The following is a 16,974-nucleotide window of genomic DNA, read 5'->3' as shown; positions in this document are numbered from 1 at the left end:
CCCCCCCACCAGTGCCCCCTGAAATTTGCTCTGTGTGGGTCAAGAGAGCAGCAGAAGAGTGCACAGGGACGTGAGCAGAGGAATCCTTACATTTGGCAAGCTGCAGTGCTTGTGCAGACAGCATGTTCATGATAGCACAAAACTGAATTCCACTGTTAATGTGTACTTTTTCTCAAACTCATAATATATGTGGTGGCTTCACTCTTTACTCTTTGATACTGCCAGATAAAATTTATGTTGCTAAGTTAGTATGCATAAATAGATGAATTGTGCTATTAAAACATTGGATCAGACTTAAATCAGGTTCTTTTCTTTGCTGCTGTTTCTCCTCCTGTCTTTCACATTGCTCACACCAGAGCAACATTTGAGTTATAGGATTTATTCCAAGACTGTCTGCTGAATCTGAAGGCAGAAGTCGTCTGGCATTTATTTTCAGCTGAAATATGTTTGTCTTGAACCAAAGGCTAAGGCTTTGGAATGCTTTGCAAGACTGCTTTGAGGCTTCAGACTTTTTCTCAAACTGAGCTCTTATCTCTCTAATTTAAAATGAACTTTTCCTAGCAAATGCATATTGTTTTTTGTTGCTGTGACCCTTGGCTGTTAACTTTTTAATTATATTTCAGAAATACGTTTAAGAAATAAAAAATTGCAGTGGGTGTTCTTCAGGCATTTGAACTTTCTGAAAGCATCTTAAATAGTTAAATGCCTCTTGTACCTTATTGAACAATAGTTGTTACATCTTGGGAAATGAGAAACCAGTAAAGAGTCTAAACCATCAGTGAATTATGACTATGACAAATCCTTCTCATGTCACAGTGATTATAATTAGGTCTACTAAACCTGTTGAAACATTTTATATGTAAGTTGATACTGGCGGTATACAACAATAACAGAATTAATTTTGAATATTTCCTAAGAATGTTAGATGAGCTCAGCTAGATCTGACCATAGGCCCATCATGTCCAGTATCATGTTCTCAAAGTGGCCTGCCAGATGCCTAATGGAAACTCACAAGCAGGGCATGAGTGCAACAGAACTCCGCACATGTGTGATAATCAGCCCATGTTCTTATGCCAGTATGCAGAGTTCTGATCAACTTGGGACCAGGGTACAATAAAGATGACCTGAGCTCTTATAACCCAACTTGATCACTGAGATCAACTGGAGGAGCACTGCTAGTTGTCCCCCATGTTACAGAGGCCTGACTGGCTTCTATAAGTCAGGCATCTAGCGTCGCCAGTCACCTGCTGCACAATATTATTACAGCAGAGAATCAGCAAGTTTCCTTCTTTTGACTTTCAGGTGCCTCTTTTATGCCAGGAGGTCTTTGCCACTTTTAAAATTGATTAGGCATTTATTTCTATGATTATATTGTTTGTAATAATGTTTAATTGTTGTTTACTGCCCTGATATTTTTATGATAGGTGGTGTAGAAATACTTTTATAAATAAACAAATGGGATGGGGTATGAGGGGACTGCAGCAAGTATCGGACATTGTTGGAATTTGGGGGTGGGAGCTGTCCTGCATATACACGAGACCTTTTGCAATTCTGCAACTATAATTTTAGTTGGGACAGAGTAACTCACAGTAAGATATACATAACCTGTGTTCAATGCTGTATTGAAATTGTAAAGTTCTTACCTACTGTGTTCACTGTTTTCTTTCAGAAAGTGTTTTAAACATATGTTTATGTCCTGGAGGGCAAGATTTTCTGTGGTAAGTACCCTACCTAACTTTTGACTTAATTTAAATGTTTCCAAGTTGTATGATACATAACAGACACATTAGAAATGGCTAACCTCAGTTGATTATTTGTTACATTTGCAAACATTAGGACCATAGAAGATTATAACTATGGCGTATCTAAATATTCCAGGCTCAAGCACAGTTAATTTGTTCAGACAAACTATAGTTAAAGCTAACCATAGTTTGTCTGGTTTGGCTATAACAAACTGTGGTTAGTTGAAAGTGGAAGCAAGTTCTTCGGATCGCCTCATGACTGCACTGGAGAAGGGTGGGATGTGGACATCTTTAGTGTTCTTGTCTTAATGTGGCCACTGTATTTCATACTATTTTGGCTTATGTTTCTCTAGAGGGTCTCTACAAAGCCCTATGTTATAGCTTAGCTCAAACTGTTTTCTCAGTTTCAGAAATGGTTTGCCATTTAAGAAGTATAAACTCAGAGCCCTCTTGGGTACATAGCCATAGTTTTGTGGTTTTTGGACTCCAGCCAAGTCTGAGTAAAAATGAAAGTAATTTTTAATTGCAGTGGTTCATCTTGTTTTAATATAAATGAGTATAACACTTTATTTTTCAATTAAAACTACTTGAAATATCTTTAATTTACAACTTATTTTTAAAGACCTGCTTATTGCATATTTTGTTACCATTGAATATTTTAAATATATAAATACTAGTTCTAGCTGCACAACTAAAAACAATAGTTACGCATTTAAAATAACATTGTAATATCCTGCAAGTAAACTTGAATCTTTGAAATAAAAATGTTAGGTATGGTAGCCAGTTTCAAATAGCTTTATGCACAAAGCTTCAAACCGACTAAAGCAAAGCAAAGGCAAATAGCCACAAAAACAGGAAATCCTTTTGTGTATCCTTCCTTAGCAGCCCTGAACTATGTATTAAACTCACACCCTTTTATAAATGACCATTAAGCTTTTCTGTTGAATATTCATTTTCTATGATAAAGTGCCTTCAGTTCTTTTTTTATAAGAATTGCTCACTCATCTAATTCTCTTCTTTAGTTGCAAATAATTTGCTTTAAAAGTTCCTCATAACTGGAAATGGGTTTCTACTATTAGAGGATTTAAGTTTGATGTTAGAGAACAAAATACTATATAAGGCAAACCATTCTAAAAGGTGGGCTTATATAATATATTGAATAGGAGCTCAGAAGAGGTTATCCATTCCATTCAAAAGTACAGAAGGGCAAGGACAATAGGGACATGAGAGGGAATACAAGCAGCATCTTTTTAAGCTGCAAGTGTTCTCTCCTACATCACTGATGAAATGAAGCAGTTGTGGAACCAGTGCAGAAATGAAGAAGTCACCCAGACCTTTTTGTTGGATTGCCAAAGCACAGGAAGCAGATTCTTGATTTAGGGCATGGGTTTTTTTGAGACCTGTTTAGCAAGCCTAGCTTTATTAAGTTTCAAATTCATAAGATTATTGTTCTAGCCAAAAGTCATGACAGACTTGTAGCAATAGCATTAATAAAATAATACAGAACATCCATCCATAAATAAACCGACACCCACAATGAAAAAGAGAGAAGTTACCAGAGAACTAATAAGCTTAAATCCATCTTGATTTCAGATTAAATCACCAAAACAATTTAGAGGGATTATCTAACTCCTTTCCCCTATTATTATTATTATTATTATTATTATTATTATTATTATTATTATTATTATTTTATTTGCAGCTAGTGCATAGGGGGCCACTCTCTGTGTTATGAAGCTATCATTGTCTAAAAAGAAACCAGACCAATGTATTAAGTGTCCAGCCATAATGCCACAGAGTTGCTCTATCCAGGGATTCTTTTTTCAGCTTTGACAAAGCAAGTCCACTAGGGTGTTTGCTTCCAGAAAAGCCCTGTCTTGTCTGTGTTGAAGACTTGCTCTGGAAGGTATGCCTTGTCGTCCAGTAACTGCTTTAGTTGCACAAGGTATGTTTTTGCAGCCTCTTTGCAGATGCAGCCTCCCCTGGCGTTCAGATATTCTTCAGGTTGAAGCAGATCTTAAAACTGTTAAGCCAACTTGGGTTGGCTTTAAATTCTTTGGTAGGCCAGTCCCCATCTGTGGTGGAAAGTTTGAAGTGGTCATATAGGCTCAGAAATTTTTGATGCAAGATGTTGCCATCCATAGGAGCACGTTTCCAGTTTATGCCTTCTAGCCACAAGTTCAGTGCTTTCTCCCATATTCACCAAAGCCTTGTCCTACACCTGGCTGGTCACCTTTGCAGTCAGTGGTGTGCTTGCTGCCACAGCCTCACAGATCTCCTTCTCATGCACATTGATGGCATGGATGATGGACTAATTACAGTCGCATCTGAGTGCCACAGTACACACAGACATGCCATCTCTGAAGCAGTCCAGTAGAGCCGACTTCTCTTCCAGTGTGGGATCCACCCTCCGCTTCTTGGGTTTCCCATCAGCTGATGATGGTAATGCCTTGTGTTTGGGGGCCATTCAGTGGTCTGAATCTCTCCAAACACCTCCACAAATCTCTGTGGCCTCGTCCAGCCACCCTCTTCCTCTTCATCTGCTTCTTCCACAGCCAAGCACTTTCATGAAGACTTTTGGGATTGCTGGCCATTTTTTATGCTCTCGCACCCTCTCCGCTCCCCACCCCATGTGTCACTTTTGCACCATTTTCTTAATTTCTCATTGTGTGTGCAATTTTTCATCATTTTTTTAAAAAATTCTGCAACATGTAAAGCTGTGAGCACATATTATAAATAAGTGTAAGTTACCTGTATTTGTATTCTATTTGTGTTCTACAATGAGCACCAGTTGTTTGGCCTCTTCTGTTATATTTTAATAGCTAAGCTTTGTCCTAAGGTATAGTATTTACTACATCTTGGAAACAGTATCAGGCATTTATATATCATGGGTATGTATTCTTGGATTATCTTGTTGCCAACTGGCTATTAATTTTACTGAACCAGAACCTGATGGGATGTTGACTACAGGTTTACTGTTAACTGTCTGTCTGGCACTGCAGAAATGAATTACAGTGGTACCTCTGGTTGAGAACGGGATCTGTTACAGAAGCCCGTTCGCAACCTGAAAAGAGCGCAACCTGAAGCGCCGTATCTGCGCAGATGCGCAGCACGATTTGGCGCTTATGCGCAAAGCGCAATTTAATGTTTCTGCGCATGCGTGAGCGGCGAAACCCGGAAGTAACCCTTTCCGGTCCTTCGGGGTCACTGCAGGACATAACTTGAAAGAACGTAACATGGAGCAAACATAATATGAAGTATGACTGTATGCATTTACATATGATGATTCTTGACTGAATAACATGAACTGCTGACTAATAATAAACCAGTAGGCAAATTAAAATGTCAGACTGTATCATTATTTCCAACTCATGATTTGAAGACAGTCTGGAAACTGAAGGCTCTTCTACTTATTGGCAAATGGGTAACTGTTGTGGGGAAGAGGGAAGAAAAAGTGTATAATGGCTATTGTGGGTGGAGGAATTCTAAGCATTAAAGTTAGTAAAAGTCAGGTGTCTTATAATGGTTTGCTGTCCAGGCTATTATAAGGGACCTCAATCCACACCTGAGTCTCACACATTTTAATACTTAAAATACTATTGAATACAATAAAAGCTTATTCTTCCTTTAATTTTATCAGTCAAGACAAGATTTTATCAGTCAAGGTAGCTGAAATTTAGGCTATTTAAAGTCATATATGTAAAGTGAAATAAATTACAGTTATACAATAAGCAGTTCTGATAAGTTATTGTAAAAACGGAATTAGTACATTTTGACCTATTGATATGGATACAAAATGTCCATTTTGTTATAGCAACCATGAGCACTTTGCTGGATGTGATGCTCATAATACTCAAATCCCCAACTGAACAGCATCCTGAAAGCTACTTTTGGGGCTCTCTTGTTTCCAGTAAGCCTGGGAAGGTATGAACAACCAAACAAACAGAATACCTCCTATCTGCAACTTGCTACAAAGCAAGAAGGAGAAAGCCCTCTCATGAGTGTGTGTCTTGTATTTTACCTCTTTTACAGAGGGAAGAAAGGCAAATGCAAGGGAAGAGATGAAGTGGTAAGATATGTGGGATATAACAATACAAGCCACATGCTGTGCCCTGTGTGAAGCTCTCACCCTGCCCCTCACGTTTTAAGAAACACACATAGAGAATCTTGCTTGAAAGCCCCCAAAACTTGAAGCTGGTACAGTGCAAAAATTAAGGTAACTTCAGAAAATATTTTGGCTATTAAAAGCCAAACTTCCATCGTAAAGGAAAGGAAAACTACACCCACTTGATATTGCTGCTTGGCAAATTAGAAATAGAAGATTTTATTTTAGGGGATTTTCTAATTTATGCAAATACAGAAACTTGTAGGTCTTTGCAATAGTTTCCAGCTGCTAACGCTATATACAGTCGTACCTTGGTTCTCGAGCGGAATCCATTCCGGAAGTCCGTTCAACTTCCAAAAATGTTCAAAACCCAATCGCAGCTTCTCAGCCAATCAGAAGCCCTGTCGGACATTTGGGTTCCAAAGAACGTTTGCAAACCGGAACACTCACTTCCAGGTTGGTGGTGTTCGGGAGCCAAAACGTTTGAGTTGCAAGGCGTTTGCAAACCAAGGTACGACTGTATATCTGTTTGCAGGTATTCAGCTCCTAAGCATTCTAGGAATAATCTGGTGGACCAAATGCATGAAAAGATTAATGACACATATGTTTACAGGATGTAATGAGCTTTTATCAGTTCGCACGATTATATTTATTTTAAAAATACCTAATTATAATCAAAAATAGGAGAAGATTTTGACGGAAGTACCTTTTTTAAATTATAAGACTTTAAAATGCTTGCTTAATGCTGTTATTCAGGGCTGCTAATCATAAGTGCCCAAGCTGCACATTTTTGCAAAGTTCAAAGATATTATCACAGACCATGGTTTAAGCTTCCTGCTTTCAGTAACACTAGATGGAAGGTTTATCACTAGAACATGTTCATGTATTTCTTGGAATAGTTTTTCAAAAGCTAACTTTTTCAAAACTTGTTGATGACTAAATAAAAATCATGTGGGGAAGGGAGAGCTGCTGACTTGTTTAGTTCTGCAGTGATATTTCAGCTGCTGTCTTGGCCCCCAGAGAGAATTTTGCTGTTGTGGGTGAAGCAATTGGCTGGGACAGAGACTTTGACCAAACTGCAAGGGGCCCTGTTGCATGGGTGTAGCTACACTACCACAGTCACTGTCTTTGGACACATTCACGCCATACATTTAAAGCACATGGCTCCCCCAAAGAATTCCAAGAACTACAGTTTGTTGTGAGTGCTGCGAATTGTAGCTGTGTGAGGGGTAGACTTTCAGGGTTCTTTGGGAGAAACATGTAATTTAGCTCTATGGGGTGGATGTCCTCCTGTTCCTTGCTCTCCACCCCCCCATATGACTTCACATCTTTATTCATATTGTTGTCACATCATTTTTGTCCTGCATAGTATTGAAGTAAAAGCATGTGGGTTTTGTAGCAGTAAGTAATCTACTCTTAAAGGAACTAAGCTACCAGCACTGAACCGAAGTCAGCAGTAGCTGGTGGAAGTCAGGTATTACTTTTAACTGAAGTGAGCTGGTTGGTTGAATCTTTAGTTGAAACTGAATTGCCACCAACTCTGGAGGTGGAAATGGCTTCAGCAACCACAGGAGCCTCTTTATGAACTTGCTGAACATGTGTTGGAAGTGTCCATTTCCCTAGGGAGCCTGGATGGTTGATTGAGCTGGGCAGCATTATGAAATTATCAGGCCCTAAGTATGATGGCTGCTACCAACCTAGCAGTTCGAAAGCACGTCAAAGTGCAAATAGATAAATAGGTACCGCTCCGGCAGGAAGGTAAACGGTGTTTCCGTGTGCTGCTCTGGTTCGCCAGAAGTGCCTCAGTCATGCTGGCCACATTACCCGAAAGCTAATACACCAGTTCCCTTGGCCAATAAAGCAAGATGAGCTCCGCAACCCCAGAGTCGGTCACGACTGGACCTAATGGTCAGGGGTACCTTTACCTTTAAGTATGAGGGCTCTGCAAAGATAAAGCTTTTTCTGAGAAAGCTGAGATGAACCAACGTATTATGAGGTGTTCACTTTTTTATAAAGCTTAATGGGGAAAAGGTGAGCTTCCTGGACTGTGCAGCTAGGGAAACAAGAATTAACCTTCCCTCTGCAGTTGCAATCTCCAGGAAGATCACTGCCCCACCCTTCAACAAGAGAAAACTCTTTCCAAGTCTAATTGCAGCAGCAGAGGGGAAATTTGGGGAGTGCTGTCTAGCTGGGAAGGGAGTGGTAACCCTTACCTTCCAAGCTGCAACTGCCTGCTATCACCCACCTCCATTGTAATAAGGCTTTCTATTGTTGCCAGCAAAGGCTTATCTGAAGCCTAGTCGTGGTGCTGGCTCTCTGCAGCTGTGAAACTTCACACACCAAAAAATGTCCCTTTGCACTGCAAGTAAACCGGGGAAAAGGCATTCTGTGGTCCACAGCAGGAGTCTTCTTTCAAACCTAATTTTAGTGGGGGAAGGGCCATGGGGGGGGGGGACCCAGAAGGTATCAAGAAAAACCTTTGCGGGTGCAGCATAGCAATCAGTAATTTATGCCATTATGTCATTTGGGGGTTCTCCCCCACCCCCAATCTTTCTGGAATCCTTTAGCTTCCTGACAACAATAGTAGTGTTGCCATTGTGAAGTTTGGGAAAAAATTGTTGTCAGCTTTAAAAAGCTTAATTGCTTGAAACAGATTTATGTTTAATTTTTTTAAATAATCCAAACTAAAATGGGGGGGGGGGTACTCTGAATGAGATCAGTTGAAGAATCTGTGGCTATACTAGTACAACAGGCTATACTAGTACAACATTGTTCTGAGATTAATGAGTCAGAATGTGCTCTTTTAAAACCTGATTCACTTATTAAAAATGTAAGAGGACAAAAGAGGAAGTTCATGCAAATTGCAGTGCCTTAGTAATACTAAAATGTCATACTTAGAAGATCTGCAAATTTTTCTGGGGCACTTTTAAATATTTCCTTTGGGATGTGAATGGAACTACCAAACTAAGCTGATACTCTGACAGGAAAAGCCTGTTTTGTTTTGTTTTTATGATGCAAGTTGTGTGTTTTTAGTTACTTTTATGTCCTGTTTTCATCAAGACCTTGAGTGATACCAGTTCTGAAAGTGTTAGAGTGATGTGGTCTGTCTTAAGGATGAAAGGGATAGTTATTGCTGCAAGGAACTGACATACTGCTGCTCTGAAACGGAATACCAGAGGTGTGTGTTTGGAACATCTCCCTTTTAAGGGGAAATATTTTCATGGCTGGTCAGTTAATAGATAAATGCTCTTATATCTGCATCAGCTAGTTTGTGAAAAAAACTGTCAGGAATAATGCTTTGCAAGAACTAATGTCATTTGGAAAGGCAGTGTAGCTGTGAAAATAATCAAATTTTCATAAGGCAGCTTTTATTATATTACTTAGCATATTACATTTTCGGTGTTTGCAGTGTGCAGCTTTTGTCATAGTGCATGTGTTAAATGTACAAAGCAATTGTATGCCAAATTTGTTAAAATTGTAGATAAGTCATTGTGTGCCTTGTTTTATTAGTTGTAAAAGCTGTTATTGGAATATTTCTCAGATTCATGTGGCCCCGTTAAATTAAACCTTAGTTTTTAATAGTTTTAACATTCAAAGGCAAGGGAAATATGAAAAATGGCAGTATCGAAATAAATTATCCCACATGCTTAGGATTTGTTTTCACTTCTTTTAGTCCCTCCTCATTACCCCTCCCCCTCACGACTAACCACTTCGTTGGTCAAAATCCTGTCCTCCCATCACACCATTCACCCTTAATTCCAATATTACAATAGTTCAGTGTGGGAATATTACAGCAAAAATACCCTCTCAAAAGTCACCTACCTTCTTGAAAGCTTTGAGTAAGGTATGCTCCCACTTACCCATCAGTTGATTGGTGGGAACACACCTTCAAATGCTCCCCATTTCTTCAATCTATACAGTGGTTTGAAGGAGTTGAAGATGTGTAGCTCAATCAAAGAAAAATCTGGGAGCTTTAAGCTCCTGATTGTTCCTTTGAAGTCCCACCCTTACTTGCCCTACACTGGACAACATCTAATATTTTATCTCAAGTATATCTTAAATTTAAGTTAACATTTCTCTTAACATGTATAGTGTGACCTGCTCATTTTTAACTACAAGTGACAGGGTTATAAAGACAATAATCAGTTTTTACAGTTTCCTAGATACAGTTACCTTAATTTCATTGGGTAAATTGAAAAAAAAAGGTTTTAAAAACACCTTTAAAAACTCCTTTAAAAAAGCTCGTTAAACATGATTATAAAATTGTGTTGTCTGTGAGCCTCTGGGGCCAGCTGCCTTACCTGTCGCTATGTTTCGTCTACTCTCTAGCCGATTCCTTTGTGTAAATTGTTAAACTAAAATGTCAAAAACCATATTGTATATTAGATGTATTGTATACCGTAACTTTTACATGGTTAATAAATCATGTCCAATTTCCCTAATCTGCCCCCATTGTATAGTATATTTCTAAGAGTATGCTCCCACATTGAACTTGAAAGACAGTGAAGAGGATCCAGCAGATTTTCAAATTTGACATAGAAATTTGGTTTTCTTTGTGCAAAATTGGGGTTTGGGACATTTTATATCATGCCTTATGATCTAGAAAACTGACTAAACTTCCTAAAATCCATAAAACATTCAAAAGGAAAGAAACAAAATTTAGGAAAACACCAAAGAGGAGGTTGGGAGCGAAGAAACTAGGCAGAAAACAAGCTAGCAGAAACCTCTGTTCTGTGGACTCCTATGGACACGGAGGCTTTTAACCCTCACTTTTTTCAGGTGCAGCTTCAGCCCTACAGTGTTATTCACCAAAATGAATAGGACTATGATTAATTGTAAATAAAAGTTAAAATCCTACTCTTGAAAATTGTTCATGAGAATTTGCAGTGAAGCAAATAGGTATCATTTTCCTGAAATACAAGGCATTATATGAACTGGGCTTGGAGGCATGTAAAAGGTCACAGTAAGATAAAACTATGTGAAATATGCAGTTTTGGCACTTCATTGTGCATATTTTATAGACAATAGTTTCCCCCCTGCACGTATTTTATAAGCCTTTTTAGACGTTCCATGCTGAAGACAAAATAAATATCTTAGTTGAGATAAGTAAAATTATTGTTTTAAAGCATTTTTATCAGTTGAGAAGTCTCTAAATAAAAACAAGACAGTCTCTGCCCACAAGTTAACATTCCAAAAGACAGACACGACCTTCACAGGCACGTTTGGTAAGGACATGAGGACACACATTTACAGAGGGCCATCTTGGTGGCTGCTCCCAAAGTGTGGCACTCCCTTCCACAGGCAGCTAGACTGGCCTATCCTCTGCTTTCCTTTCACCGGCACGCAAATACTTTTTTTTTCATCTAGATATATGGCCATTAACTGGGTGTTGTGGTAGAGTCTTCCGAGCATGAGTGCTGTGCATTTACTCTCTGTTCCGACATTGTAACTTTGAAATGGCTTTCAGTGTTGTTTTTAAAAGGGTTGCACTATACTGTATATTAGCAGGACGTGGGTGGTGCTGTGGGTTAAACCACAGAGACTAGGACTTGTCGATCAGAAGGTCGGTGATTCGAATCCCCGTGACGGGGTGAGCTCCCGTTGCTTGGTCCCTGCTCCTGCCAATCTAGCAGTTCGAAAGCACATCGAAGTGCAAGTAGATAAATAGGTAAACGGCGGGAAGGTAAACGCCGTTTTCGTGCACTGCTCTGGTTCGCCAGAAGTGGCTTAGTCATGCTGGCCGGCTCCCTCAGCCAATAAAGCGAGATGAGCGCCGCAACCCCAGAGTCGGTCACGACTGGACCTAATGGTCAGGGGTACCTTTACCTTATACTGTATATGTAGGCATCCCTCCACTTATGTGTGTTCTACTCTTGTGCAACCATGTATACATGCTGTGCTGGGGAATGAAATGAAAAATGAATGAATGAGTAAGCAGGCAAATAAAATAAAATCTTACCAGGAAATGGCGGGAGAGAGCTGGAGACTCCTTGTGGCTCATGAGCCAGTGAGAGCGGAGGAAGCCCCAAAGAGACCTGAGGCACAGCGGTGCTTTGTTTAGACTGCTCATAATCCCTGTCTTAACAGCTGATGTGTGGGGTAGGGCAACAGCACCAGCTGCTTCCTCGCTCATCCTCCAGTCTCTAGCTGAGCCCAGAGCTTCAGCTCTAGCTTGAAGAGATAGTTATGTGGAGAGAGAGAGCTGGAGAGTATGGAAAACATGATTTCACTTATGTGCATGGGGGACCAGATCATAACTCCTGCAGAAATGGGGAGATGGATGTATGTATCAAGGGGGAAAGCCTTGATCTAGTCCATTGTCTAAATCCACACCCTTACCACCTGACTGACGGAATGGGAGAAAATAGAATGACAGACAAGAAGTTTGGGGCTGGGAGCAATAGGTTATTGCTGGTAAAAAATAGCAGTACTTGGTTATCACAGTTTTGTTCATCTTGGATGAGCACTCAATGAGTGATGAGCTTGAGAAAGACACATCAGCTTTCCAAGAGCTTGCAGCTTTCTCAAATTTATTTAATTCAGTACAAAATGCTGCTTAGTCACTTCCTGGTAGAGTTCCCCAGAAGTGTGTACTGGATTGATAAAAGGCCTAAGAGATGCTTACTTGCAGCTCATAGCATCTGAGGGCACCCAGAAGGAAGTAACCAAGAGCTGCAAACTAATTTACTTTGTGGGTACCAGAAAGCCGACTTGGACCAGAGATACAGAACGCGCTCGTAACATAGTATTTATCTTATGAATGAAACTGTTTACAGTTCTTATGTGATTTCTTGCTACAGCCCAGGAGGCAAGTTTTTAGTTCATTTTGCATTGTCACCACACATTCTTTGATGTCTATTTCTATTCAGCTCAGATTCCTGATAATTTGACCAACAGCAACATCATAGAGTTCCTTGATGGACTTCACTGTTTGTTTACCTTAAGCACTGTTCATTTATTGTTAAGTTATGCTTCTTGTTTTAACCATTGTCAAACATTTTGATAGATGAAGTTTATAATATGATCACATATGCCTATATTTAGAGGTAGATGAGGTACGGCTTTCCCCTTAAAACCCTCCAGTGATGGTTCTTCCTCAGTAGTGGATTTTTTTTGTTTTTGTTTTGTTTTAGTTAGTTTTTACTTTTAAAGATTTCAGCCTTCAAATTACCCAGTTCAGCTACTTGGCAAATGTGAATTCCTGGAACCCTTTTTAGAATATTGATGTTACATCAGTGTATTCCAATTTTGAGAGGTTGAAATTGAGATTACAGTTGCGGGTGTGTTAATGATAGATCCTGTATTCTACTATATGTGACCAGTGGTGCAAAGTATGAGATCTTGATTTTTATTTTTTAAGAACTTTCAAAAAAAATTGTTGATTCTCAATCTCCCCTTACTCTATTCCACTCAGATTCTATTAAGGGGGATAGATTTGGAGCCCTTTGGGTGCAAGGCCTGGAATGCTCTCACCAGTATAATGCTACCTACCCACTAAGCAGAGGTGGTTGGGGGTGGACATTTTATTTTTATTTTCTGCACTCAGGTTGATACTCTGCAATTTGCAGCAATGTATGTTCTCTTGGAGTGGGATTCACCTAATACCTTCCATTCTGCTTGCACAACAGGGCTTTCCCCCCTATCCTTCCCTGTGCCTTCTGAAATTGGCTTGGGGCCGGCAGTAGAACCCCCAGAATAGCATGCTGGGAGAGAAGAGAGGGGATCATTCCATCTGGCAAGCTGCAATGCTAATGCAGATGGAATGTTGGTAATAGTGTGACATTGAATTCCACCCTTGGTTTCTCTGACAGTGATTGCCAGGTTCTTTGAAGTACAAGGCTACTGTGCCTTTAATAGTCACATAACTGGGAATTAAATTTTCCCCACCTCTATAGCATATGAGGAGAAAAGTGCTACCATATAGGATTAATTGGGAAATGATTTGTTTGTTCACATGGTTAGAATAAATTATGATTCTGCCATAAGAATTTCCACAATAGTACTTCAGATTTTGAAAATATATTTTCATTCTTTCCACCCTGACTAGTGGGGGTTTCTTACAGAGAAAGCTTTACAAAGGTGTGTAATTAGGAGGCAGTTGAGTCTTGATGCTTATCTTTACGTGACCATATTGCCAATCACTCCTCTAATTGGTAATGTGAGTTCATCTGAATACAGCTACTGTCAATGTTGTCAACTGAGTGGTTAAACTTGCATGCAAATGCATATGCAACTGGTTGATATGAAAAGGCCCTAGTTAAATTTCTTAAGAAATTATCTGCCTGTACAAAGCTCTTCACCTGACTACTAGTAATTATCTATAAGTAGTCTGAGTAGAAGTATCAATTTTGAAATTCTGAATTCTGGATAGTACTATAATGTGTGCTTCTACATATGAATGCCTCATAAATATTTCCCAAGAGCAATTTATTTTTCTAATTAGCTGGAAGAGTCTCACTTTTTTTTTTTACACATTGCTTCAAGCAGTTTTGAATAAATCAATTCAAACACACAGCTGTTGTTCAAAACTTCACTTAAGTTGCTGTAATTCTGAATAGCTTATTAGGAATGCTTCCTAACTAGTCGATTTAATAATACCATTTACAACATGGTCATAAAATAAATTAAACCAGTCTCTAAACTTAATGGATAAAATAAAGAAAGGGAAATTGTCAGGGTCTCTGCTTGTTTTGATAATAGACTGCAATATTCATGGCTTATTCAGAATATAACTTATACTAAGAAATTACTCTTGTCAATTTTCTGAAACATACCATTTAGGAGGATAAAAGAATATAAATGTTAAAAAGAGGAGCAGATTTTTTAAATAGCTTCAACAATGTTATTGGGCATGGTGTGAAGGCCCATTTTTTAGCAACCTTGCTGATGCTAAGCAGATCTGGTCAATGCCTGGATAGGAGACCACTTGGTAACCTTAGGTATACCATCATAAGCAGCAGAAAATATGCCCAGCCAGAATTATTTACCTTCACGTCATAGGTTTGTGTGGATGTCTTTAATAAAATGTGTGTTTTAAAGGGCCCAGATATAGATGTGTAATCTCAAAATGCTCAGAGTGCTGAGACTATGACAGACACAATTGCAGAACATGGACTTCTTTCTGTGCTGGTGAACAGGATCAACAAGCTGCTTCTGCTAGGTAGAATATGAGCTGCAGAAAGTTGCCTGAAGTCTCAAGCAAAGTCCTCCACTTTTGTAAATCAAAGGGGGGTGTCCTTGGTCAAAGTAATAGAAGTGGTCAGATAACTGGTCTGAGAACCTTATGCTGGCAGGGGTGGGCAGGGTGGGATATGAGCTGAATTATGTGCAGGGTTGCTAGGCCTTCAGCAGCTGCAGAAGATTCTCAGATTCTCAGCCTATACAGGTTGAAGCTAGTTGGAAAATTTATTGTACTGCTCCACTGTTGTCATCTCCTTCTTTCTTTTAAAGTAACAGAGGTAACCAGAATAACCATTCCTGCCTATTTTCTCCATGCATGAGCAGCCTGGATGTGAGGGTGGTAGCTGAGTAGCCTTTTGTTTGAAGCAGGGTTTGCCTCTTGATGTGGTTCGAAAATTTGTCATCAACCCCAACCCAAATTCTTAAGAATGTAAATAAAATAGTCAACAAATATCAATATATAATCAACATTGATTTATCATAAATCATTACTAGGAATAATAAAATAGAAAAGACAAGGAAGTAAAACAAGTGAAAATAAAAGTTGTCATTGACTAAATTATTGAAATATCTCATATTGTTGTTGTTTAGTCGTGTCCGACTCTTCGTGACCCCATGGACCAGAGCACGCCAGGCACTCCTGTCTTCCACTGCCTCCCGCAGTTTGGTCAAATTCATGGTGGTAGCTTCGAGAACACTATCCAAACATCTTGTCCTCTGTCGTCCCCTTCTCCTTGTGTCCTCCATGTTTCCCAACATCAGGTTCTTTTCCAGGGAGTCTTCTCTTCTCATGAGGTGGCCAAAGTATTGGAGCCTAAGCTTTAGGGTCTGTCCTTCCAGTGAGCAATCAGGGCTGATTTACTTAATATCTCATATTAAGCTTTACTGAAAATGAAGTTGGGGAACACAATGATACTTACATGAAGTTTTACAATTTTCTTTGACAGAACGTGACACACAATGCCTACTGATCCTGATGCCTGCCATTGAAAAATCATCTGTGCATGTTTGAGTTTTAAGGACATGTAAGTGAAAATATTTTAAAAGTAAATTTTAGAGATTGTTACTTATTTTCCTTAAGTTTCCATTATAAACATAGATTCTGGGCGCACTCTAGCCAAAGTCCCAACAATAGGAGATGCACCAATATGCTTGAAAGTTTCTCACTGAAATCAATAAGATTTAACGTAGATGGACTGTGTCCTATGTTAGTAAAATGTTAATCTTTTGATTACATTTCAGCAGCTGTTTTCCTAAACGAGGACAGAAATAAAAAAGTTTTTAACAGCTCTTGGGTGGGGCTTGATTTTTTCTTTTTCTTAAAGTTGTGCACTGTTGTATAGTTCTAATAAGTCTTTGACAAATAAAATTATATTGTAAACCACCATATGATCTTCAGATGAAGGGCAGTATAGACATTAATTAATTAATTAATTAATTAAATGTATGATGAGAGGGAAAGTGTTGCAAACCAAAAACTCGCTCCTAATTTTAACATATTTGGTGAGACCACAAGGAGCATCCTGTTATTGCAATTGTAATATGTGATATGTTCCTTAAAGACTATAGGCACAGCTAATTAAAGTTAATAAATAATAGTGGCAGTAATATGAACAAGCCCTGAAAAAAGTTCTAGGGCCAAACATAAATGTAAATAAAGATTAGAATAACATATGGACATTCCTAAAATACATTTTTTTCTACTATTTGACTGTTTTCCCTAATGTTCCCATGCTTTTTGTTGGTTATGCATTTTTTTCGGTGGTCAAAAGTGTTCCACATACATTAGCTCGAGATGCATCCTTGAAGCTGTGAGATAGTGTGTTGCTTTAGACCACCTGGCAAGCTGATGGCTGAAGAGAGATTTGAATTAGAGACTTCCTAGCCCACAAGACATTACAACAGGAATACAGAGCCTTTAGATGTTTTGGACTCCAACTCCAGCCC

General features: G+C 39.0%; 1 protein-coding gene across 1 annotated transcript in view; it reads left to right on the top strand.

The window, feature by feature from the left end:
- Positions 1-16,974, top strand: part of NCOA3 (nuclear receptor coactivator 3) — a 98,594-nt gene that overhangs the window by 41,266 nt on the left and 40,354 nt on the right. The window contains 2 exon segments of the mRNA XM_081915474.1: positions 1,670-1,718; positions 15,975-16,052. The gene's annotated coding sequence lies outside the window, so the exon portion shown is untranslated.

This window comes from Podarcis melisellensis, assembly GCF_964234715.1.
Source record: "Podarcis melisellensis genome assembly, chromosome: 6".
Lineage (NCBI taxonomy): Eukaryota > Metazoa > Chordata > Lepidosauria > Squamata > Lacertidae > Podarcis > Podarcis melisellensis.
The sequence above is the reverse complement of the archived record's forward strand: the minus strand, read 5'-3'. Positions and strand labels throughout refer to the sequence as shown.